Consider the following 26460-nt stretch of genomic DNA (forward strand, 5'->3'; position numbering starts at 1 on the left):
GTTGCCACTGCGGTCGCATTTTAATCGATTTCCAAAAATGTCCGCGGCGCGGTGATGAGTGCAATGCGATCCGTTTTATTCCAATACTTTGCAAAATATCGTTTTTAATTGCGAGAAATGTTATGGAAAAGTAATAAATTTGATAGATCACATTTTCATGAATATAGTTTTCGGTTAATACCCATAATTATAACTCATTTCCCCGTGAAACTCGGATATCTTTGTCCGTCAGCGACGCGAGTGGCGTCTTTTGTAAACCCATTTAATTGCGTAATGAGTGACAACACATTTAGAGGCCGACTTGAGGATCATCTTTTATAATATTCGTATCCGTCCCATTGAAGCTTGACTTTCGTTACTACTTCGGGCGCACTTATACATGTCTATGAAATTTAAATACGTAGTGAATAATCTTAGAGCATCCTTGACTATCTGTGGAACATTAGATGGAAAGCACCAAATTCAAAATAGCACTTCAGACCGTTCCTGATTTTCTTTTTCGTGGAGTAAACAACAGCAATACTCCGTGGCAATGCATTTTTGTCTGGCATTGTCCGATAGATAAATTCATACACGACATCTTTCCTCGCAGTTACATCAAACAGAGTTATATGATTCGGGGCAACATGAACTGAGGGAACATCATCAAAACCAACATCAGATATATTTGATGTTTCAAAATTGCCCTCAGTGTGGCGATGACGAGGGAGCGATCAATTGACTTTCATATTTACTATCCAATTCTTATTTTCGTGAGGTGTAACCATGAATATTACAGGAGAAGATTCTTCTCTCGGCCTCTACCATTGTTGACACGTATCGCGAATCATAATGAGTTTACAAAAGTAGCCACTCGCGTCGACAGGCTAATCGATCCGAATTTCACGGAGAAGAAGCTATAATTAAGCTGTGGAGGCCGTTTTACGCGGTGCAAGTACTGCGTAGGTTAGCACTTAAAACATTTGTTGAAATTGCGAGAATACGAGCTCAGAATTAGAGCATGGGCTATTTTTCCGTCCCTCATCCACGCATTCTCGCATGCGTTCTAGCATTTTACCGCTTTAAGACCGTTTTACAAGGGGCACGGAATTGCGCAGGTTAGAGCTGCATTAATTTCTAAAATGGCGTGGAATCGCGCGAATGCATGAACGAAATTAGAACGGGCTATTTTGCCGTCTCGCATCCACGCATTCTCGCATGCGTTCTAGCCATTTACCGCTTTAAGGCCGTTTTACACGGGGCACGGAATTACGAGAAGAATCATGAAATTGTGCAGGTTTTATGTTTTTTATAGCTTTTGTTATAATTTTTATCGAAAAACTATTGACGCCAATGAATGTAGCATCTCTTTCTACATTAGAATGCAATTTTTAATCAGTGCATAGCGCAGCATTAATTTTCGTGCTGTTATTGACAACACCGCGCTCCCGGCCTTATGGAGATTAACATGGGAAACGATTCTCCATAAGCCTATACTGTCAACTAAATGTGGAACCCTCATTAGAACTGCATGAATTTCTAAAACGGCGTGGAATTGCGCGAATGCATAAACGAAACTAGAACAGGGGCTATTTTGCCGTCTCGCATCCATGCATTCTCGCATGTGTTCTAGCAATTCACCGCTATCCACGACGCAATTTTGATTGCGCCTTCGCACGTACGTCAGATTGCGCAATGATGCGCCCCGTGTAACACGGCCTTTAAACTAATTTTATGTTCTTGATTGTGTTGTCTATTGAGTTCATAACTTTTAAATGCTATTTCTTGCAAGCACTCTACATCATGGGTGGACACGGGGGTATGTGCCCCCTCCCCCCACATGCTAAATAATAGGCAAGATTTTTAATACGGTTATCATTACGTTCATTTTATTTAGAGTATTACGGAGCCTAAATAATTTTTGATTTAATATTAATTACGAAGGACTGGAGAACACTTTGAATGAGAAGCCGGGGCTCAAACTCGTGGCGCCGTGCGCTTCGTGATTGTCATGAACGATAAGAATCACAAGTACTAAGAATCGTCATCAAGAAAGAAAGTATCTAGATGCTTGATTAAAGAAAGGAGTTGAAATGGCGAAAATTGGAAAGTACATCAGGGGTATTTGGGATGATTAAATTATCATCAATAGTCATTAATCCTAAGATTGGTTGATGCATCTGTCCACTCTATTGCCCTATCAGCTACTTTATTCACACCTACCTAATTCTTCTTCTTTAAAACCTTCATCACCTACTCTAAATATCTCATCCATGGCCATCATCTGCTGCCCTTCCACCTTTCCTTTACGATAATTTTAATTAGTCTATCGCGTCTCATGATGACATAATCATCTACCCAAGGTTACCCTTCCTAAAGGCTACTCTTTTCTCATTGTCAGACTGATCTTAGAGTTGCTGCATAACTCACAGGATCTCCGTCATCCTTAGTCCTCTCATACGAACATCGCTTGCGGGCTTGAATGGATTGCTGACACCCCATCCCGTGGTGAAGCCCATAAATTGCGCCTCAGGCCATCTTGAAAAGAACGTCTAGAATTGCGCTCCATTTAAATACATGGGTAAAAGCGCAAATTCTATTCTATTTCAGCGTATATCTTTGATCTTCATCATCCTTCTGAAACACCACATTTCGAAAGCCATTCTCTTCTCCCCACCCTCTTCAATGGAAATTGCCGGAATGATTTCGCTGCTGCGGGAGGAATTCATGGCTCGTGTGGCCTCACCAGTTATTTTCCGTGCAGGAGACCCCTTTTGGGTTGGGTTGGGCCATTGAAGGACCGCACATAAAGGTCCGCTCCCTTGGCTGCTGCACGGGGAAGGGGCGTGTCCCTTGAGCGGCAGGTGTATGGGCGGGCAGGTGTTGGTCGGCCCTTCCTGCTGTGTGGGCCGAATTCCCTTCAGCCACGGCCGTCCAAACGAATTCCTCCGCTCACCCCCGATAGAGACACTGGCGCCTGGGCCTTGATCGAGATGGGAAGGAAGGTAATTGCACCCTTCGGGATGTACATAATGGAGTCATTACCTTCTCCTGGTAATTTCGGTGGCCACCCGTTAATTAAATTTGCAACATATTACAAGGTCACGAAACTTTTTTTAAAAGTCGAATTACTTAATGTATATCGACCTCCTGAGTACGAAAATGATACTCAAATCACCGTATCACCCACGTTTTTTTTGCACAAATAGCTCAAATTGAAATTAATAGCATTATTTGCAATATATTATGTCTATCCAATTCATAATATATAATGAAATTCAATATAAAGTAATATTATAATTCAGGGTGGCCGGTATGTAGCTAGGTACTATAAAATATGTACCTGGCCGATGCCAATGGCGATTACATAGAATTTTTAAGTATGCACCAAGACTTATATATATGATATAAATTTCAATAAATTTGTGGTGTTAAAATAGAATTTATTCCTATTTTTATCTCCCACTTATATGCCACCCACCCTATATATTATACGAAAAATTTTAGGGAGAAGTACTCATCACTCATTGGTTAATTGCATAGTGGTTTAAAAGAGAGAGTGTGAAATTGGGTTGATTGGGTAAATGTTCATTGGTGGGTTGTATTATATTAGAATGAATGTTTTTAATGGATTGTTTGAAATTGGTTTATTGGGACAATGTTAAATTGAGTGTGAAATCTGAAATATTTCTGTGAAATAAGATGGCTATAAACTGCATGTGTGGATCAGGTCGAAAGACTAACAGAATTTCAAGGGAATGGAACAACGATTCCAGAAAATTTTTGCTGCTCGAAAAATGGGGGGCTATAGTTTAGCTGGATTCTTCACCGTTAATACGCAGAAGTGTCCTGTGTAGATGGCTGTGCCATGGTAACTAAGAGACCACGGTGTGAAAGATGTTAGTGGATGTTTGGGTCAACATTCTCTGAATGCATCTGTTTGCTGTGTGCACATTTTAATGTTTTGTTGGTTTACACTTATATTCGATTTCAATATTATTATTATTTTGCCATTTAGGCACTATTTACGTTTATGTACAGGTATGTCAACGATATTTTGAGTATTTGATTTGCGCCAAAACCCTGGGTGATGCAATGCTATGAATATCATTTTCGAATGTACGAGGCTAAAATAGATGGAGAACAGTTACTTTTGTGCAATGGTTTTTTCAATATATTGTTGCTCTTGAGTATATATCCTTAAACAACGACATAATTGTAGTGCTCTCTTTTTCGTTCATTTTATGTGCATATTGATTTTGGTACTAGATGACGCTGAGGCTTATAATAGGATAAGATATCCTTATACATATTACCTTCAGACCGCATTTTAAAACTGACACAAATTTATGGGAAACAAATAGAAGTGCTCCATTTATATTAATAAAGAAAGTATATATTTGTAGATGTACCATTAAATAATTCGTATTTATTTATTTGAGTAATTACTCACATGAAGCATTTCTGCTAAATTATAGTGATGCAGTGACAAATATGGAATATAAGCGTGAACAATCAAAGCGAAGAGAAAATATCACCTTTAGACCGCATGTTCGAACTGACACAAATTCATGGGACACAAATGGAAGTGTTCCATTGATATTGCTAAATAAAGTATATATATGTGGATATACCGTCGTAAATCGTATTTATTTGAGTAATCACTCACATGAAGGATATCTGCTAAATTCTGATGCAGTGACAAAAATTTAAAATTAAGCGTAAAAAATCAAAGCAAAGACTGCAAGCCAAGGGCGTACCCAGGATCATAACTAGGGGGGGGGGGGGGCAAGCCATAGTCTAGAGGGGGGCCAAGCCATGGACTTATGAGATTATTTCCTTGAAAAAATAGTTTTATTTTAGTTACATATCTTATACTAATATATATCATTTTCAGTGGGTTTAAAGAAAATTTGTTGAATATTTTCGTTTCAATTCAGTACTGATTTTGCTTACAGACTTGCTATTTTTGCTTCTGGGGGGGGGGCAGCGGCCCCACCCCCACTTCCCCTCGATGGTTACGCCCATGATACAAGTTAAAAGCAGTAAATAAGGCAAAGACATGAACACATGACACGTATGAAATTGGTGAAGGAGGCCTTTGAATGTTTGAGACGCGGCCATGTCTGAGGGAGACATTTTTGCCGCGGAAGGAGTGTTCAATTGGAATTTGGTGTGTTTGCCTCCCTCCAGAGAAACTTCTTCTCTTTGCTCGAGCCGATGAGACTGCTCTCCCGGTAATTGGAGACGTGAGGACACACGTCAAAGATCAAGGTCGCACTTTCGGACTCTCATCGTCGCCCCGGGATGCTTTCCGCACGAATCGATCCCTTCGTCTCTTGATTCCCAGAAGTGAGTAATGTCTTTATTTGCAGCGAAGTCAATGCTCGTTTTTATAAGAGGAAGAAAGTGGTTGGGGACCTTCGCAGTCTCACTTTTGCGTGAAATTTATTTTAATTGAATTCGGGCAACATAAGGACAGAAAAACGCTTCTTTGCGCCTCAGATTTTTTAAATTATAATCTTACTTAGATGTCAACAAGCTGCGTCATTTTGAAGGTGGAACTAAACATGATGGGAACAAATTTTTGCAATTGTTTTGGAGGTGGACGAGGGACATGGCATCTAAATTGTACTTCTGGGTGGGTATCTAGCGATTAACCATAGAATATCCTTGATTATCTGTGGTACATTTCATTGAAATAACCAAATATAAGATCTCACACGTGATTTTATTTCTCGCGGGGTAAACAACAACAGTACTCCATGGCAATGTATTGTTGTCAAGAATTGTCTGATAAATAAATGCATACATTGCATCTCCCCTCGCAGTGACGTCTAACAGATTTATGCGAATCAGGACGTGAAGAACTGAGGGAAATCGTAGAAATAATATAATATAAACATTTCTTGGAAATTGGGGGAGGGAGGAATAAGGAGTATAGGACAACATTCTCATGGAAAAACAATTGATGTGTTCGGTTGAAGTTGAAGAGACACGCCAGCAGAGGTGAGGAAACAAAACTTACAAACGCCTTTTCTTTCATTATGTCGCCATATAACGGTTTTACAAAAAAAATATCTCCATCTTCTCTGTAAGTTCGCAAATGAATTCTGTTAGAATTTACCTTCAGTCGTAGCTGTGGAAAAAATACATATGTTGGGTAGTGGAAATTAACTATTTGTCTTTAAATCATCCATGTTTCATAGAGTGCAAAAATTCAGTCTCTTAAATTCGTTTATCCTCGCGAATTCTAACCGCGGAAAAGTTATTCTTTCTTGAGAATACTTTCTTAAAAAGTAATATTTCTTTAATTTTGTTCTTCGCATAAAATATAACTTTTGATGTAAACAAAAACCTAAGTGAACCGCTTCATATTACTATAATATATTTTACCTTTCCGCTGTAACTGTAGGAATAAATTTTAAATGACGATTACTTAGATTTTTTTTTACTTAAGTGTTGAGTTTTGTTTCAGTAGTTTCGAAGTCGGAATTTTAATTCAATGAGCATGTGTGCTTAAGCGTTGAAGTTTTAAATATTCTTTCAATAATATGCATTAGAGTTCTATCTCCCATACTAGCTTTTGCTGCATATCTACAATGAATTTAAACGTTTGGTTCTGTTCAATGCCGTTTGTTCTTGAAATATGAGCAAATAAATGCTGTGGTGTATTCTCTTTTTTTATCCAATTTGCATTGGAATATTCATTGAGTTTATTGATTAGGCTTATGTAGTGTTATGTGAACTTTTGTATTTGTGAAAATGCATTGTTCTTCTTTCAACTGTTTATCACGGATGAAAGGGAAAAAGCTTGATCTTATGGTATTTATTTTGTCATTTATAAATATGATTTAATTATTAACGTATTTCCAAAAGGTTTACCCCAGTATTTGCTGAATTATTTTCAAAATTTATGAATTTTTTTCATGTGATATCCGTTCGCACAGTGTTCTTTGGCTTCCCTTGTTTTTTGACGTGCACAGCTTTTTTATGCTGAGTTTTCGTCCAGTAATACATGTTTTCTTTTTTTTTTTGTCATGTATTGGTTTTGCGTTTTTGAATAGCAATTTTTTTCTGGATATAAAAGGAAATTATCGGTTCGCAAATAAAATTTTATATTTTAAATGCCAAATATTGAAAACGTGAACTGTGATCCATATGTGGTGCGGTTCGTCATATGAAACATATCAAAGGGAAACAGTATATTTACTCGCGTTAAGCTCACTTTGAGCTTGACAGCAAGTGTTCACGGGAAAATTTAAATAATCTCGTGGATAACTGAGTGCCGAAGGCTCATTGAAGCTGCTTTTATCCATTCCACGTTAAAAATTAAAATCGGATGGCGGAAATGTACTGCGTTTTTCTTTTACTCGGCGAGGGACTGCACGTGAAAAAATAGCTACTCAGAATTGCATTAAAATATCACTAAAAGCTAGCTTTTATTGCATGTAAAAACTCGTTGAAGTTTTTAGTCATCTATTTGGAAGAAATATGTTTTTTCAAATTTCCAAATCTTTAAAACTTCACGTTGCCATGTAACTACTCAGAATGTCATAGCAAAATCTCTCCAAGATTACTCCGTGTTAACTTTTGTGTGTGTTAAATGAATTTTTATTTCCTGAATATAGTTAAATATTATCTTAAGAAGCACTTAACGTTTTCTGTAGATGACTAGATGACTGATGAAGTTAACTTTGTTAAGACAAATTAGGTTTTCTCGAATTTCCCAAATAATTGTCGAAATATGCCATCCAATGTGCTAATGTTTTCTCATTCTAATGGTTTATGTTGCGTGACTTCGGACATATTATCTGTTCGTACCTACTAGGATAGCTTGATTTTGTGATACTGCCCTGCAGCAACGAAGTTTGCAAAATAAATTGAGTTACTGCTTTTTTAAGTTCATTTTTTCGTTATTTTTGGTTCCTTTAAAGTGTTACTAATACGTTGGCATATATTTTGACAAATATTAAACATACATTTTACATAAGCAACATACGTTTTCACTTAAATACGTTTTAAAAAGAATTTAAATATTTTTTCAAAACCAATTATTTTATTGACCCTCATAATTGAAAAGTGCTGAGTTATCCCGTCTGCTCTTGAGGAATTTGAGAAGACGTTTCTGCCATTCTACTCTTCTCTGCATTTTATTTTTGCATACTCGTTCGATCTATGGTCGATTATGTTCATCATTCTAAGGTGCTACCACATTTCGGGCGCTTCCAAAATCTTGGCGGAGCAAAAATACGGATATCTTTACTCTTCAAACTTTATCGCAATCGTCTCCAATGGAGAATATGACTGCCCAATCATAGAAATCGCGGCGATGCCTCTAATCCTTTATTCCTATCTGTCCTCCCCCTCTCGAGAGGCTCGGGCGTATAAGTCTCTGACTTGGTTCCCGGTCCTCGAGAGCGTATCCTTGCGGGGGCCCGCCCTTGGACCCCCGAACACACTGCCCAATCATAGAATATGACTTCAACATCTAAGACCATATGAAGAGCATTAAATTGATTCATGAAATTTCCTTCAAAAACTTTTCCGGCTAGGTATTTTAAAATTTCCCGTTTCTCTTTTTCACTCTTATAATGCATGTTTGAGCCTCCCGTTCAATTCGCTTGTAAACTTAGGGATGTGTCGAAGAAAGAGTTAAATACTCCGTTATGCTGGTAATTTCGACCATTCATCATCATTTTTAGGTTATGAAAATATCTTTCCAAAGCTTGACTTGGAATGCGCTGAATAATTGAAATTTTATGGCGATTACGTAGTTCTAGTCGATCGTTATCGCTCGTGGCCAGAGATAAGCAATGAAGGAAAGATTTCGGGGAAACCATTCCTATCTTTAAACGGGGGAAGTGAATTAGCTATTTCGTGAATTAGAAAAACACGATGGTGAATCATGTCCACCTGGGCCAACAATTCTTTCACTCCTTTTTTGGTTGTGACCTTACGTATCTCACAGGAAATCACCATGGGTTCTGATAACGGTATGTGGTGTTTCCGATTCAGAAATATCTACACCCAGTGGGAAACATAAACACAGAAGCAGTGGCGCTGACTCCATGGGGCCTGAGGGGGCCCGAGCCCCCCCAAAAATTCGTGATGAGTGTGAGGAGAAAATGTGTCTGGCTTTTCGATTTTCCCCTGAGTGTGCAGATATCGAGATTCCAGTTATTAGGGTTCTAATGTTGATCACATGACCCTTCTAAAATGCTTAAAAAACTTAAAACTCACTACTTATAAAATTTCCCGAGGTAAGATCCCCGGTTTGGGCCGCCCCCCAATATTTTTTGTAAGTCGGCATCCCTGCACAGAAGTAAGGAAACAATTTATCGTAACTTACATCTTGAGTATGCTCCTATACGGAAGTGAGGCATGGACTACGACAACGGAGGAGAGGTGAAGGGTGGAGGTATTCGGAAGGGTGGTGCTACAGAAAAATGATGAGAATCAAATGGTTCGATCGAGTAAGTAACGAGGATATCTTAAGAAGAGTAGGAGGGAAAGGAAGCCTCGTCAAATCCTTGCTAAGAAGACGGAACAGCTTAATCGACCATATTTTGAGACATGATGGCTTGATGTTGACCATTGTTGAGGAACAAGTAGATGCCAAGAACGGAAAAAGGTAGGCCTAGAATTAAATATATGGAGCTGATTAAGAAGGTTGTGAAAGAAGGGAAATTCGTAGATCAAAAAGATTAACTGACAGGATAATTTAGAGTAGGGTTGTGTCTAACTAATCTTAGTACTGCTGACCTGGGGTATTTTCGAAAAAAATCATTTTGATGACGTAAGCTGATTCTTATTTGCTTCAACGTTGCTCGCTAATCTGTTGACCCCTGAAGAAATCTTGTGAATAATAGAAAAACGCATTTTTTTCTTGAACATACTGGAACTCTGAATAGTACAGATCAGGTATTCGCTCAATTGCGGCAAGGCATCTTCTTCCATATTTTTAATCGGTGATCTTGGGTGATTAGTAGTTCGGATAATTCGGAGTTTGAGTCGTGGTCAATGGAAAAAAGAATATAAATAATATTCTCTCATTGTCAGTGTTAAAATTGTCTCATGTCCGATTATTCGCATACCAATGACACTAAGTGGTATTTATTCTATATATCGTATTCCTTTGGGTTTCTTGTGACGAGAATATTGAATTATAACGTGAGACCTTTCGGTACTTCGATGTTTCGTTATATCGCAAATGCCTTTACTGTAATGCTAATGAAATTATTCACTTTAGGTCTAAAGGTCTTCGAATTATTCTCGAGCCATTTCCTTTGAGATGAAGTCATTGACCCCTCGCGTTTACTCTCTTGATATTTCCCCTTGAAGCGTGGATATTCGGTTGTTATTAATGTTTGGCGTCGCTCCACGCTCAAAGGATGTGTTCTCAAAGGAAAAAAGCTAAGTGATACGAACACACAGTCAGGATGGACCCGAGGGTCTTTGAAGTTTGGATTTCTTATAAGTTAAAAGACGAAAATGATGATATAAAAGGTCTTTTCGTCTTTTTGTGACAGCAGCGCGTCTTGTTTATTCATCCAGGTCCTACTAATGACGCTCCTGCCCCCCCCCCCTGATGTTTACAAGATATTTCTCAGTTTCAGTTGATGCAGACAAATTAACACTAATTCGGTAGCCTTGTAATTTATTATTTGTGGGCCTGATTTTGTGTCACGGTGCTAATGAGGCGCGCGCCGAAATTAACGAGAATCTCGTTAAAAAAATCTCCATTTTCTTTTTTATACTGCGAATAGTGGAAGCCGTGGCCAATGGAAAGGATTAAAAAAGGCGAAATTTCACGCTGGGAGTGCAGAAGTTTCAAGGAATATTATCTCATTTTCTCATTTCTCTTTCGTTATGAATGCGTCCTAAATCATATACCTCCTAGCATATGTCTCACAATTTGTCAAATCATGCATTTAAGACGTAAATTATTAATGAAATTATAGATATAAATATTGAAGTAATCATTTTATCCTGTCATGCGAATTTCTCTGAGGCGCAAGAACTAAGCAATAACTTAGGCGTAACGTATGTAAAGCTGCATGTATTGAATTATTTCGCGAGAGATTTAAAAAAATTCAAAATACCTTGTCCCTTGACCTTTTAAAATCTTATTTCCGTATCACCCGTTTTAAATTTTACAGGCTTACGAGCTTACTTTTTTTCAATACATAAGTTTCCCCAAGTTGTCTCTTCCCTGAAGGTACCTAAACAATGCGGGAATGACCTACTATAGCTAAATTCTTTGTTGTGGCTTCTGCATCTATTTTGCAGTATGGTTACGTGACAGGCAAGCCTGAATAACAAGATTTTTTCTGATCACGCTGTTAGACCGGAAGAAGTTTTTTTGTATTAAAAATACTTCCCCCAATTATATTAATCGCTGGTAATGCCCATCCAATCGTATTGCTAAGGCAGAGTTCAATGAAGTTTAATAATTATCTCGTCGCACGCATCATTTTGTGTGGCAGTTCAATTTTACTATAATATATAACATCCGTGCACTAGGGAAAGCATTAAAATTATTCAATGCGTACTTTTAGGCAGTAATAACCAGAAAACAAGGAAAAGTTTTTCGCTTCCTTCAGTATTCTTACGGCAGAGTTCGATTAACGTAAATAATTATGCTTAGTAACCGTAACGGTACGTGGTATTTTGTGATCCACTTCTCCTTCATTTAAAACATTAAAGCAGCAAAAATATAACTAGTATTATTCCCTGCGGATTAAGGAAAAAATAGCAATTAATGACAATCGCTGCATTATAACATTCCGATCGAGGTGTTTCTGTTGCAATTCTTGCTTCATTTTTTCTTATCAACTAATTTCTTGCGGAGCAGAGCTTAAGAAAAAAACAGGTGTAATACTTCGTTGCCGACTTTTATTTATTTATTTATTTATTTATTTTCATCGCCCCGAAAACAGCTCACTTAAGGCCTTTTACATCGGAGGGTATAACACGAAACAACAACTATTAGACGTTAAAGAACATAGTTACACTTATGCGTTCACATAACATTAACAACCGAGCACAATACTAAGAAATATCAATATACAGCTGTGCTTTTAAAGAAAAAGAAGGCAATAATCCGAAAAGACAATTTACGTGGCATCATTATGAATCATATGAATGCAATATAAAGAATATCTCACATTCTAACAGTTTCTTTGAACTTGTTATTGTATAGGATAAATTACAATGAAACGCTTTATGGCACATTACTTGTGATTACTTGGCAACTATGATAAGCATTATTTAGACTAGACATTCACCGTACTAACCAATTATTAACGTTATACCAGAACATTTTCATAGTGTCACCTGACGACGTACACGAAAACAGGCTTACTAATTTCAAACATATGACAACCGTAATTGGTATTATTCTGGCCTTTACATCGCGGAGGCAACGCTCAGGCGCCTTCTCGTTCTCGGGGTCTCCGCCAGATGCCTTCACACTCGCGCGTGCCCACTGCGGTAAGGGTCGGCTGGCCCTTGCCGCGGCAAGCATTAAGGAGTAGCGAAGGAACAGGGGCATTTTATTGCGCCGGCCACAATCAAGTGGGGGGTTGAATGGGGCGGGCCTTCAGCCGGCAGGGTCGCTAGTCTAATTGGGAAATAAATGAGAAGTTCTTTTGGGGAAGGTTGCGAGTCGTGTGTTCGGAGGCCGTTGTTAAAGTTTGCCTCGTTTCACACACAGGGGGGACGACATCCCAAACTCGACGAGACCCCCCCCCCCCTGAGTTTCCTTGGAAGTAAATAAATGTTGCGGAATTGTTTCGGTGCAAAAGTGTCCTACTAGTTCTTTTCCATCGTGGTAAACGCTAAGAGAACGAGCTATTACCCCAAGATGTTTCGTTGTAGCTTCTGCATCTATTTAGTATAATAGATAAGCGCGAGTTCCTTTAGCGTTGGTGCTTTTGTTGTTAGTATGATAGGCGACGAATTTTTAATGCATTTTTTTTCCAATGGCCAGGTTTTGGTCCAAAATGTAAGCATTTGCAGGCTCGCGGGAACAGCTCCACGAATAATTAATTTATTTTTAAGGTTTGGGTGATGCATAATATAAGAATAAAACATGACCGGGAACACAACTTGGGAAACTTAGTGGTATTCCATCACAGACTTTATTACGTGAGGAAACTTTTATTAAACCACATAAATAAAACTAGAACACGACCCGGGTCATCAGGTGATGACGCGAAGACGTTGAAACCCGGGTCATGTTCTAGTTTTATTTTTGTGGTTTAGCAAAAGTTTCCTCACGTATTAAAGTTTTTTATGCACAATCTGCCTGTTGATATTACTCGTTGTAGCCTTAAGTCCATGAATCCATGCGGAATAAAGATATTGCGTCTATTTGAAATTTTAAACAACTCCACGAAATCATGCCTGAGGCAAAAGCGTTTAAATAAACGAAGGAATAGTAGGGGTGCTGTAGCTGACGAATCACAGCCCCTGGGCCGGTGTCAGACTTATAAAGGCCGTTTCACACGGGGCACGTACTTGCACGACCTTACGTGTGTACGAAGGCGCAGTCAAAATTGCGTCGAGTAAAGCGGTGAATTGCTAGAACACATGAGAAAATGCGTGGACGTGAGATGGCGCGAGCCCCTGTTCTAATTTCGTTCATACATTCGCGCTATTCCACGCCATTTTAGAAATTAATGCAGTTCTATAGAGCGTTCCACAATTAGTTGACCGTATGGGCTTATGGAGAATCGTTTCCCATGTTAATCTCCATAAGGCCGGGAGCGCGGTGTTGTCAATAACAGCACGAAAATTAATGTTGCGCTATGCACTGATTAAAAATTGCATTCTAATGTAGAAAAAGATGCTGCATTCATTGGCGTCAATAGTTTTTCGATAAAAATTATAACAAAAGCTATCGGAAAATAAAATATCGGAAAATACCTTTCCAACTCCCTGGATTCCAGCTCCAACGACGTGATTCATCCAGTGGCGGAACCAGGGATGAAGGGGATATATATCCCCTCCCCAAAGCCTCCGAGGAATTTAAAAAAATCTTTAAAACAATAGGGTGGTTTCCTATTATTTTTTAATTGCCTAAATCGAAAAATTATTACTCCTGAAGGACGTATTTCACGCTTTTAGATTTTTAAATGAAGATATCGATTTTTCTCGATTAAATGAAAAGTGAAAAATTTCAAGCGCGCGAAAACGCGACGGCTAAGTATGAATACTGGGAATACTCCGTGTGACGTTCTGGTTCCCGCTGCCGCAAGTGATGTGACCTTGGGGCGAGGCTTTGAGCGCTGATACGACGCAGGATGCTAGCAGGTAGCAGAGTACCATGCTAGCTGGTAGCGCTTGGCTTAAATAAGGATTATTAATACCTTATCAAACGAAGAAAATTTTCCGACCTTAGCCAGTTTTAATAGGTGATTGTAAAGAGATGTTTCTCTGAGCTCTGTGCCTCGTGCATGCATTGGTTATCTCAAACGGTGTAAAACTCCTATCTACTCGTATAGAAACTGGGTCCCGGTGACGTCACGTGGAGTGGCATCGCATGGACGCCATTCTGGCCTTTTTCAAATGAGGATAATATTCACCATTGCCATTCGTCTAAACCGGTATTTCTAAAACCAAATAATTTGTATATTATGAATACACTAAAGGTGGGTAAGGAATTTCGTTTTCTTTGATGAAGGAAACTACCCTATTGTCTAGTTTTGTCACATAATAACTGCATCTCGTTAAAGTTAATTTTTAATTTCCAAAATGATGCGAAATGAATGTCCAGACATGTCATTTTTCAAAAAGTATCCCGGACCCCAGTTGCCTGGGGGGGGGGTCTCTCCCCCAGAACCCCCGATCCCTCCCCCCATGAGCAAATTCCTAGTTACGCTACTGGAATCGTCCACATTTTCGCTTTTGTTCGTATCAATTTCATCCGCATTTTTTAGTATGAGTTTTTTTTGCGCCTCACGCTTCCTTCAACAGCCACCGCAATGAAACATCTTCAGAACCACACGTCAACCGGATTACTCTCTTGCCAGCAATACCTGGAAGTGCGGTCGTGCGTCCTGATTCGTCGGAATGGAATATATCCCATGATTCCAGGCCCGCATCTTGTCTCATCGCCTGACCTCAACTCCGCCGCGCTACCAACTTACTTCCCCACATCACTCCGCCCGAATCATCGTCAAAACATTCGGTTGTTTCCCCACCTCTTGAGTGCGCTGGGCGTGACGCGAACCGCATTTCACGGAGCCTGTGGTTATTGGCCATGGATCCATGATGTTCCCTTGTCACCTCCTTTCGCCCGGGACAGGTTTCTGGTGGAAATGCGTCTCAGCTAACGGAAGGAGTAAGTATCGGATGAATACAGCCCTAAACAAAGCTTTACGGCGGCGTTGCGCGGCGAAAGATTTTTCTTTCTTGAATGCGCTTCTTGATTTAAGCTATCGTGGCTCATGATGACTAAAGAGTAACATACATGAGTGTTTAAGTGTTTAAGATTCAACTTTCTTCGTCATTCAAATGGTGATAAAGACTTATATGCCCTTGAGGAAGTGACCAAGTTTTTTTTTTTAATTTGCAGTGAAGCAATTTCCCCAAGTTACGCCTCAAAATATTATTTGAATATAATTTAATGCAACGGAGTAATAAGAAGTTCAAAACAATAATTTATGCAATGATATTATTTTCAACACGCACATTAATCACTTTTTATTGAAGTAAACGAACCTTTTATTAATCAAGGATAGTATCGTGTTTTTTTAAGATATTGAAGAATAGTCTTTCATAAATGGCACGGTTTATTTTTTATTAGAAAGTGTGATAGGTCAAGCGTGATTGGAAAACGACTGGCTCCTCTCCTCTCCTTAAATAATTACATTCGTCTCGAAGCTTTCAGTAATACGTTGCACCAGGAAAACAACGATCCTAATTGTAATTTTCACTTCTTATTATCAATTTCAGGGGAATAGCGTGAAGAAATATTTTAAAGATTATTTTAGGTTGGGAGGTAAGGTTTTTTTAGTAGTTTTTTAAGCTGACTGACTTCAAACCTTATTTATTTCTATTCTTATATGCATTGTGAATTTTAAATGTCGCGAATATCAAACCTCTTTCAACGCAAATTCGTAGGAGAAGACTTTCACCAAATACTATGAATCTGCTACAAAGTTGTCGTTCATGCCTTTTAAAAGGACAGCATTTTTCACAACCCCCAGTGATATTTTCGGTCCTTCTGTAAAGTGAGCAAATTTCAATTTATCTCACACCTATTGTTTATGGACAATTGATAGCGATTGGCTCTGTGACAGGGGTAACATTTGTTTATTTGTTTTGATATTTAAAATTTGTGCTTGTGAATTATTTATACTGGGAATCTCTTATGTCGAGTCCCTCTTGTTTTTCGTTGACCGTTTAATTTATAGTCTCCTTTTTTCTCTTCTGTTGCAGGATTCGGTGACCGTTGGGTGGAGTCGAGGGTCCATGTCTTCAAGGATTGCCCAGTAAGTGCCTTCTTCTTCACCGACCGCCCCTTGACACACATCTGCCTGCTTCAGAATGTACTTGTCCAAGTCCGCCATCTCTTCAACCCTCTCGACCTGTTCCTCTTACCTTGGCGATGCTTTCATTTTTTTCTCTAGGCTGTGGTTTTGTTTATTAATACGGACGAATATTAGAATTGAGGACTTAGTCGTTCCACCTCCTCTCCGTCAACTTCACCTTCTCCATTCTTCCCTAGACCCACATCTCGAAGGTCTTCAGAATTTTTTATTAAAGTATTCTACCGATTAAGGTAGGTTTCCATGGAGTACTTGAGAAGAATTCCTCCCCATCAACCACTTCCCTCTTCAATTCACAATAAGGCCTACTCCCTTTCATTCTATCTAAAAATCCTATTCATTTCCTTCCTCTCCCTCATTTACCTCACATTCTAGATACCCTCTAACACTGTTTTCAACATCCCCTTCCCGCTAAGTACTCGCTACATCCATACCTTCTGTCTCCTCCGTATCTCATCTAAAAGCTGCCTCTCCTCACCCACCACGTCCAGCACTTCTTCGTTCCTCCTCCTATCCGTCCACTTAACCTTCTCCATTCTTCGTCACCTCCACATCTCGAATGCCTACTGTCTTCTCTCGTCCATCTTCCAGTCCACGTTTCTGCGCCGTAAAGCGCTGCACTCCAGATCTAACTCTTCATTAACCTTTTCTTTAAATTCTTACGTAGCGAACCCCTCGGAAGATCCTTCCTGTTCGTGAACGCCTCCTTTGCCAATGCAATTCTCTTCATGATGTCCTTACTACTGTATCCGTTTTCCTCTAACATACTACTGCCTAAATAGTTGAGCTGCTCAACCTACGCAAGTTTTTCACCATCCACCTTTACCTTAAGCTTAACATTCCTCACTCGTGATGCTTTAAGTCTCCAGAATGGGAAAAGAAATTAATATCGCATCATGATAATGTTCTGTCCTTTGGACCATGTGTCACATTCTGTGACTGGAGGTCCTACTGTGTCTAAAAAAAAAGCAAGACGTCCTACTTATTGTTAGAGAAGCTCTAAACGAAGCATCCAATTTCTAAGCGACTCTTGAGACGCATAAGAGAGAGACCCTTTATTTCCTCGTTAGACCATATGCTTTATAAAATCCTATGCTACGTAGCATTTCTTATAATGAATTTCTTCTAGAAAAAAGGTAACCCCTTTTTGAGCGAAAAATCACGTTGACCAACTTTGGGCGCTTGGCATATCCATTAATTTCGTTCCAATAATTTGCAGTTTTGATATAAGAAAGCGACATCTATTCTTAACCGTATGGAGAAAATAAATGGATTATACTATAACAATAAAAGTTAATGTAAACAAAAAAACCTCTGCTAACTTCGGATCTACATGGCTCAATTGAACATCGCTTGGTAACGTTGGGTGATGTAAAGTATACTGAACACAGGTACCTTGAGTACTGAGGTTGAATATAAGTAAGTAGTATGTCCAATATTGAACGATATTTATTTATATTTGAGCACAAGGATATTGATTTTTCTTCGCCTAGCAAGATTGACCAAATGCTTTTATAGGAATAATTCAATGACCATATCGATCCCATGCTTTGGTGTATAATCCCCAAGTAAAATCCCTATTTATGAATGAAGGAATATGATTATTTGGCTTATGCAATGGGAAAAATTGTTAGTATGGCGAAAGTATGTTCTTCTTTATTAAATAGCCATGTGATGATATGACTGGATATGCTTTACTGGTAGTACCTATTAACGTTAAGCCTAAAATTCTTACTACTGAGGCATGAAATGATGAGGAACAAACAAGTACCGTATATTCTCGTGGGAATGGCGCCAGTGTCTTTAATGTTCCGGACGTCCATGGCCTCGAGGTGGAAGTTGCTCAAATCTACAGGAGAATCCCAACTCGCAACTGCCGATGGGGTTGCCATAGGAATGCTGCCAAACAAGCGACTCGAGTCGTGCGCGCCCCAATTATGCATCGGCGGTTCGTAGATTTTTGACCATTAACCTATTACTAGGTGTGCGACTCGTGGCGTACTTGGCTTGCACGTTTTACTCACGAACGAACGTGATACGGAATCCGGCCCCTGGGCTTTGTATGCTTATTTTGCCCTCGGCGGTTTATTCTTTATTTCCGACTTTGGTTTCGTATTTTGGATGACGTCAAAAGTTAACCGAATGCTGGCATTGTTTGTAAGTTCAATAAGTGACTTCCTTCGACATTATTTACCGAACATCTCTGTGCGCATGTGCAGTGTGACTCCTTGAACATTCGTGAAAAAAAACTAACGAATGAATTAACCTTGGGACACGGATTTTAAGAGACTTAAGAAAAACACTTCGTATTACAATTTGTTCTGTACAGAGGTTTGCATTAACATTCGCAAAACCTCTTCGATCGCCGAGTAGAAATTTTCAGAAACCTCTTGAAATTTACCAATTTTCATCGGGAATGATAACCTGCGCGAAAATTCGCATTTTCAAATACTATTTCTGGAAAATATATCGCGGATAGCCTTTTCTGTGGTCATCAGGCGTAAGTATACAATAAATCGCTTTTGCTCGCACCAGACCCCTACAGAAAAGGCCTGCGGCCTGTTATGTTCCCTGTGGATTTTGGTGGCCATTTTTTGAACTAATTCCCGTACTCAATTTTAATTGAATAGACAGATAAATAATTGGAAATTTAGTGTTTACATAATTTTTCCTGGGGTTTCAGACAATTTTAGACGGGGTCTTCATAGGACTATTTGTCATATCTCGTCTCGTTCGCCCCAAACATATGTATGCGTGAGTAGTTGTTTAGGGGCTTTATAGCATATAGATGAGAAATATTTTGGCAGTTTTATGAAAATTAGTAGACTTCATTCGAGGGTACAACCTCTCTATGGAGGAGCTCTAAACTGATCATCCAATTTCTAAGCGACTCCTGAGACGCATAAGAGAGAGACCCTTTATTTCCCCGTTAGATCATATGCTTTATAAAACTCTTTGCTTCGTGGCATTTCTTATAATAAATTTCTTGTAGAAAAAGCTAACCCTTTTTGAACGAAAAATCAGGCTGACCAACTTTGAGCGCTTGACATTTCCATTAATTTCGTTCCAATAATTTGCAGTTTTGATGTAAAGAAGCTACATCTATTCTGAACCGTATGGAGAAAATAAGTTGTTTATTTTTTCCTTACGGTTACGATTCTTACTTATTGGAAGCGATTCCTAAAAATCCGTCCGTCTCTTGCATGATGCGATAGGTTGGTGTTTCTGATTGGCTGTGGTGGAAGTCGCGTGGCGCTAATGGTAATCCCCATGTCATCGGATTGGGCTGGTCTGTTCTTATCTCCCTGTCGCCTGTGGTTTCCCAGGCGGATCAGGCATCCTGAAAATTGGCTTGCCGGGCCAATCCTCCCCTCGCCATTGTTTATGCTTCCGTGGGATTGTGCGGGTGCATGGGGGCTGGTAAGGACCATCAATCAGATTTGATTACTCGGCCCTATGAATCCAAATTCCTCTATCCTACAAAGTTAATGCGCTCTGTCCCGCTATGCGTTAAGTAAGTTTAAGTTCATTTTGCTAAGACTTTTTTTTACAAACTTTTTCAATTTCCTAAATCCATCGGAAAATTTTTATGGAAGGTGGACGGAATTTTTTAAACCAGGGTGACCGCTAATATTGATAACCGGGAAAATCTGGAACAATGGAATCTCGGTAATCTGCAATAGCTCAGAGAATTCGGTGATCGCCATGGAAAAATCTGTTTATTATGCATGCAGCGTCCACTTAAAAGTAGTGCTATGCGCTGAGTTCTCGCTACTTGCCCGAAACTTGCGCCCGAAGCGAAGAATGACATAATTTTCACTGGATCTAATTTATACAGATAATAATTTTCCCAGAAATCTTAATATCATCAATGAAAACTCCTTTGACAGTAACTTTCCATCTCAAGAATTTTATGTTTCGATAAGTATACTTGATTTTAAATATTTACGTATACATATAGTTACAGCTTACATTTGGGAGCTTAGTAGCAGATCTGTTTGTGCTCTGGACTTCAGTATTATGTCACTGAACCTATGACATGAACTGAACTATGAACTGACCATGTTTTGACTTGGTTTTCATTTATTTACTGCTAACTCCGGTAAATGGACGAGTTTCTTATGTTTTCATAACGTTGTTTTTATGTTAATGGTCCACTGAGCTACATTTTTGAATAAGTCTTTAGGAGATGAAATGAATTGCCGAATAAAAAATGTAGGGTGCCATTTAAAAAAGACATACCGCTGTTCATATCTTTGTAAATAACAAAGCTACAAGGAAGGCAATTATGCTGATTAGTGTCCCCCTGACGGCTAATGAACATTTGCTTGACACATTTTTGAATTTGCATCTGGACAAAAAGTTATTTCGGGTGGCCAAGATAAATGGGACACCCTGTATACCCCTCCTCCCCCCTTATTTTTGGAAACGGAATTTTTTGTTAGTTTCTATTAGTACCTGAGGATGATTTTATAACAATTGAAACTCGTGTAGTACTTGGTTAATTAAATGTGGACAGTACGATATCTTCGTTTACCATTATCATTATTTATGTTCAACGACATCTCTCCTAAGAAAGTTGACTTTATTTGGGAGGATGTTCACCGCCCGATCCGAAATAATGCCAAACGCTGCTTAATAATTTTACTAATCATGAATATCCATACGAAAAATAAAACCCAGGAGAAACTGTTGTCACCGTATGGCTCACTATGCGGCGAGAACTCGAAAGGTGGAGAGATAATTGGGAAGTCAAATGTTGGAAATTAGTTGTGAATGAAATTGGAGATGCTATTAGGCACAAGTATATAAAGTCAACCTGGAGAGTCATGCATCAAGGATTAACCAAGAAAATGCTAGATGTTTTAAAATCTATCAGTTTTATGAAAAGCCGTACAGAAATAAAACTTAAAATGAATTATGTTACTCAATGAAATAATGACTCCCTTTGGGTAACGCATAGTTTTTGTTTACGGAATATTTTTTTGCTAAAATTCGCCCTTATTTCCCAAGTTTACCCTCGTCTCGGCAAGGGCCAACGTTATCATACTCAGCCGAAAGTTTTCCAATCTCTTTCTCAGACCGATTGGCAACTTTTAGGAGATTCTCCCGGCAGATATTATGAAAATTATTTTCTTATTTTACACGCGTTGTGACCACAGCAGCTTTCACCTCCCTTCTCTGCAAATGCAAACAGCGAAGGCAAGTACATCAAATAGGAAAGTATTTCACTGACATGAAAAATGGAAATAATGTTACAATTTTGAATTCCGTTTTTATTCAAGCGAGCCTAAAAGAAGCAGTATGCTAAGTAAGATGGAAAATATTTCAGTATAATGTCCACATAAATCAGAGTTAATCCATATCTCACTGCCCGCCTTGTTCTTTCTCAAAACTTTTGAAAGTTTGGTATCCATTTCTACCAATTGTGTTTTTCCTGTAATTATATTGTTGGGAAAACAATAAAAACCAATAAATAAATAAATTTCAATCCAAGTGAACCGTAATGAAGAAAAGGTAAATATGATGAGTGATCCACATCTGCATAATACCCCGCAAGCCGCCTAAAAGGCGTGTGGTAGTGGGTGTTAGGACACCAGCCATTTGTCTTTAAGAAGAAATGATAAAACCAAATTATGACTGGCATTTATCAAAGTCCTTTATGGTTCGGGGGAAAAAGGAATTCGCATATCTATCCGCTCGGCAAAATATCTCTCTTAATTTATCGCTTCTGTCGGACCCGCAAATTTAGTGGGGCTCTGATATTATGTTCTCTGTGTCGCTCTTAAAGATCCATTCTCAATCTTGCAAACAATCTCAGCCTAACGCGCAGCCTCCGAGTCTCCAGCGGCTCCCAGCCCAATTCGCTTAACATATGGGTAACGCTGTCTGTACGCCCGTACCGGTTTTTGACGAACAGCGCAGCCTTCCTTTGTAATTTATTCAGTTCGCGGATTAAGTCTTTCTGCACCGGATCCCATACACTCGCTGCATATTCAAGGTGTGGTCGGACGAGTACGAAATAGCACCTTCTTTTTACTTAGTCATGTGATAACGAAGGTTGCCGCTTTGCTGTGGTTCCAAACTGTTCACTTTTCCGTTGCTACCGCGTCGGTTGCTGTAAATGTTACAGTAAAATACAACAGTTACGTGTTACAGTAAAATACAACAGTTTTGGCGACACAGCTACCAGCTTCTTCAGGTCCACCTCACGGCAATTTTCCACGTCAAAGGCGCGTTTCCATGCTGCACCAGTGAATCAAAAACTCACCCCAATCAGCCAGTTTACAAAATATTTAAGTTAATTTATTCGCATGTGTTTGCGCTGTCGGTTTTAAAATGATTTTTGTGTGAAAACGAAACTTAAAATTAATAATTTTGAACAAAAACATGAAATTATTGAACAAATGGCAACGTAATGCTATGATCGATATTTGTAGTTATTTTTCATTTCTATTATTTGTTACCAAACTGGTAACTTGCTTTGGATATTTTTATTTATTTTACTTGAAATAGTGGCTGCGAATTTCTTGCAGATTAAAAAAAAATCAATCCTATTTTTTGTTTATCATAGTATTTTTACCAATTTAAAAAATGTAATACATTGACATTACTAATTATTAACCTATGATTAGAAGAAGGTTTAAGACATACGAAAGACGATCTTGGCTCTCGTTGTAGGTCTCTTTCCCGCCAGTTCTTGTTGCCGCTCTCCCATTGGTCATTTTAAAGAAGCATGCTCCAACTAGGGTATAGGTGGTATCCATTGTCTCCTTCGAAATTGCCCTTCTTGGCTATCTCAAGCGATTCTCTGATAAGTCTGGGGTAATGTCTGCCTTCTTTCACTATAATAATCCTGGCTTGGTCAAATTTCACGCTGTGTCCCGTGGTGCAGGCGGGCTCCTTAATGGCACCTTTTCCTACATAGCAGCCAACGCGGTTGTAACCCAACCCAAATCATATAAATAAAATAAGACAGACTTTAGAACAGACAGATTCAGTATGTCTTTTTTCCGCGATCAATAAGAGATTATAACGGCACCGATAGAACTCGTAAATACATTAGATGACTTGTAGTGTAGCCTACTAACCTATGTAAAACTTAATGCATTTTTCTTAATTTTATTATTATTATTTCCAACAGCATATGGTAGTATAATTTGTTAGTATGCGTGACGTTTTTTGGACTGTGTGCTGTGCATGTGGGAGGCAATGTGCAATTAGGCATAATAATGACTGTTGACCGAAATGACTGAAAACCATTGTTTATGTGGCTCTTGAAATCCATAACTTTTCAACGCTATTCCTCGCGATTTTATGCATTTATTAAATACTTATTTTCAAATCCCTATCTATAGTCATTTCTATGTGTTATCACACCGCAGTGCTATATATATATGTGAAACTGAAATTGTTTTATGTTTTGAAAGAATAATTCTGCAACTGTGCTTTGACTTTGTTAATAGTTTTACATTGCATAGTTTAAATCTGTTTTCATTTACATTATATTTAGAGCTGTTTTCTGGCAAATGATCAGAGGGGAGTCCAATGTGAGAGTCCAATTGCATCCTACATGCTGGTGATTGATCACCCCCTGCCAAACACCCTAGAGGTGGCGATTGCATGCTGGATGCTTGTAATTTATCTCCCCCTGCCAAACAATCCAGAGGTGGCTCGCAGGGAATTATGTAGATGTAGATGTAACCGGAAAATGGAAAATTTGTTATGAGTTGGGTGAGTTGGGAAATGTTTGGGCTTAATGTCCGCAGAAGTTGAGGGTTTATCTGTATTTCGCTGTCCTTCTCTATTCCCTCTCATGACGCAAACCTCGCAGCGTTTGAAATGCCAATTTTCTTGCGGAACCTTCCTTCCCGAGCCTTCGTGTCGAAAGGGTTGCTCATCTGCATCCCAACGCTCTCCGCTTTTTTGCACGGAGAGCGCGTTAATTTCGGTCGATGTGGGTTGGCAAAAAGTTAAGAAAGGGTTGGTTGGTTGGTCCCGTAATTATTATTCCCTTTTCGGCTCTCACGTGCTTGATCCTCCGCAGCGGCAGAGGTGGAAAGTTGTCGGCGGCCGCTAAAAGCAATTCCCTTTCGCTCGCTAAACTCTCCGAACGGCCGTTAAAACTGAAAAGCATATCTTTCTCGTGCCCAATTTCGTTTTCTTGCGAGGGTGCAAAACACGCGGACGGACACAAAGCTCCGAGCGGACGATGGGCATTGAAATTAGGTGCAGACTACCCAACGAAGAGGTTAGATATGTGAATGCATCCAGGGGCGCAGCGAAGAATTAAGGCTAGGGGGGGTTTTAGTCACAAATAATACTTAGGGGTGTTGGGTATTGCATACCCGCAAGGGTAAGCAGGAGTTGCCCTCCTTTAGAAAAATTGTAAGAATAACGGTTCAAAATGGCGAGTTTTACGGCCTTCTGAGGGATATTTGATTAATCCTAACACTATTCTATAAGTAATACTGATTCAAATGAGCAAAATGGATTAAACTTAAAAATTTCTCTGAGATCTGGGGGGGTTTTAACCCCCAAAACCCCCCCTCCCTCGCTGCGCCACTGCATGCATCTGCTTTTCCGCGATCCGTGGTTGTCTCTATTTTTTTAAATTTAGGTATTATACTGGTCGAGGTAAATTTACTGGGAACATTTACCGATCACCCCGGCCTAATCTGAGGTTGCGCGCTAGGCTTAGATTGCTTTAACAATTGAGAATAATTATCTTTAGGAGCGACACGGATAACATTATCTTAGAGCCCCACTGTATTTCCATTTCCGACAGAAGCGATAAATTAAGAGAGAGATATTTTTCCGAACGGATAGATATGGGAATTTCTTTTTCCCCGGAACCTTAAAGGACTTAAATAAATGCTAGGCGTAATTTTGTTTGAGAATTTGCTTTTTATTTGTAGACAGGGGGTACCCTAACACCCCCTGCCGCACGCCTTTTGAGGCGGCTTGCGAGGGAGCATGTAGATGTTGATGTAGAAGAATCCTCTCCAAAAAGTGGGGTTCCTTCTTCAATATGGTAGTTTCCTTCATCAAAGAAAACGAAAGACATTGATTGCGATTCGTTACCCACCATTAGTGTATTCCTAATATACAAATTATTTGGTTTTAGAAATACCGGTTTAGATGAATGGCAATGTTCAATTTTATCCTCATTTGAAAAAGGCCAGAATGGCACCCATGCGATGCCACTCCACGTGACGTCACAGGGACCTAGTTTCTATACGAGTAGATAGGAGTTTTACATCGTCTGAGATAACCAATGCATGCATAAGGCACAGAGCTCAGGGAAACTTGTCTTAATAATCACCTATTAAAACTGGCTAAGGTCGGAAAGTTTTCTTCGTTTGATAAGGTATTAATAATCCTTATTTAAGCCTAGCGCTACCAGCTAGCTGGGTACTCTGCTACCTGCTAGCATCCTTCGCCGTATCAGCGCTCAAAGCATCGCCCCAAGGTCACCTCACTTGCGGCAGCGGGAACCAGAACGACGTCACACGGAGTTTTCCCAATATTCATACTTAGCCGTCACTTTTAGCGCTCTTGTAAATTTTCACTTTTCATTTAATCGCGAAAAATAAATATCGTAATTTACAAATCTTGAAGCGTGAAATACGTACCACAGGAGTTATAATCTTTCGATTTAGGCAATAGAAAAATAATAGGAAACCACCCTATTGACAGTGTAGCCTACTCCATTTCATTCCTAAATTCCTATTGTCCCTGGTTTTTTCAACGCACTTCCCTCGAATGCTGTTTTCAACATCCTCTCCCCGCTTAGTACTCCCCCCATCCGTACCTTTTGTTTCCTCATTATCTCATCTAGTAGCTGCCTCTCCTCACCCACCATGTCCAGCACTTCGTCGTTCTTACTCCTCCCCATCCACTTCACCCTCTCCATACCCAC

General features: G+C 39.3%; 1 protein-coding gene across 7 annotated transcripts in view; it reads left to right on the forward strand.

Moving 5' to 3' along the window:
• LOC124168443 (leucine-rich repeat and immunoglobulin-like domain containing-NOGO receptor-interacting protein 4) overlaps positions 1–26460 on the forward strand; it is a 939647-nt gene that overhangs the window by 890169 nt on the left and 23018 nt on the right. For all 7 annotated transcript variants that reach the window (XM_046546685.1, XM_046546684.1, XM_046546683.1 and 4 more), the window contains one exon: positions 16429–16481. The gene's annotated coding sequence lies outside the window, so the exon portion shown is untranslated. The remainder of the gene's footprint in view (positions 1–16428; positions 16482–26460) is intronic.

The sequence above is a fragment of the Ischnura elegans genome, chromosome 11 (genome assembly GCF_921293095.1).
Source record: "Ischnura elegans chromosome 11, ioIscEleg1.1, whole genome shotgun sequence".
Classification (NCBI taxonomy): Eukaryota; Metazoa; Arthropoda; class Insecta; order Odonata; family Coenagrionidae; genus Ischnura; species Ischnura elegans.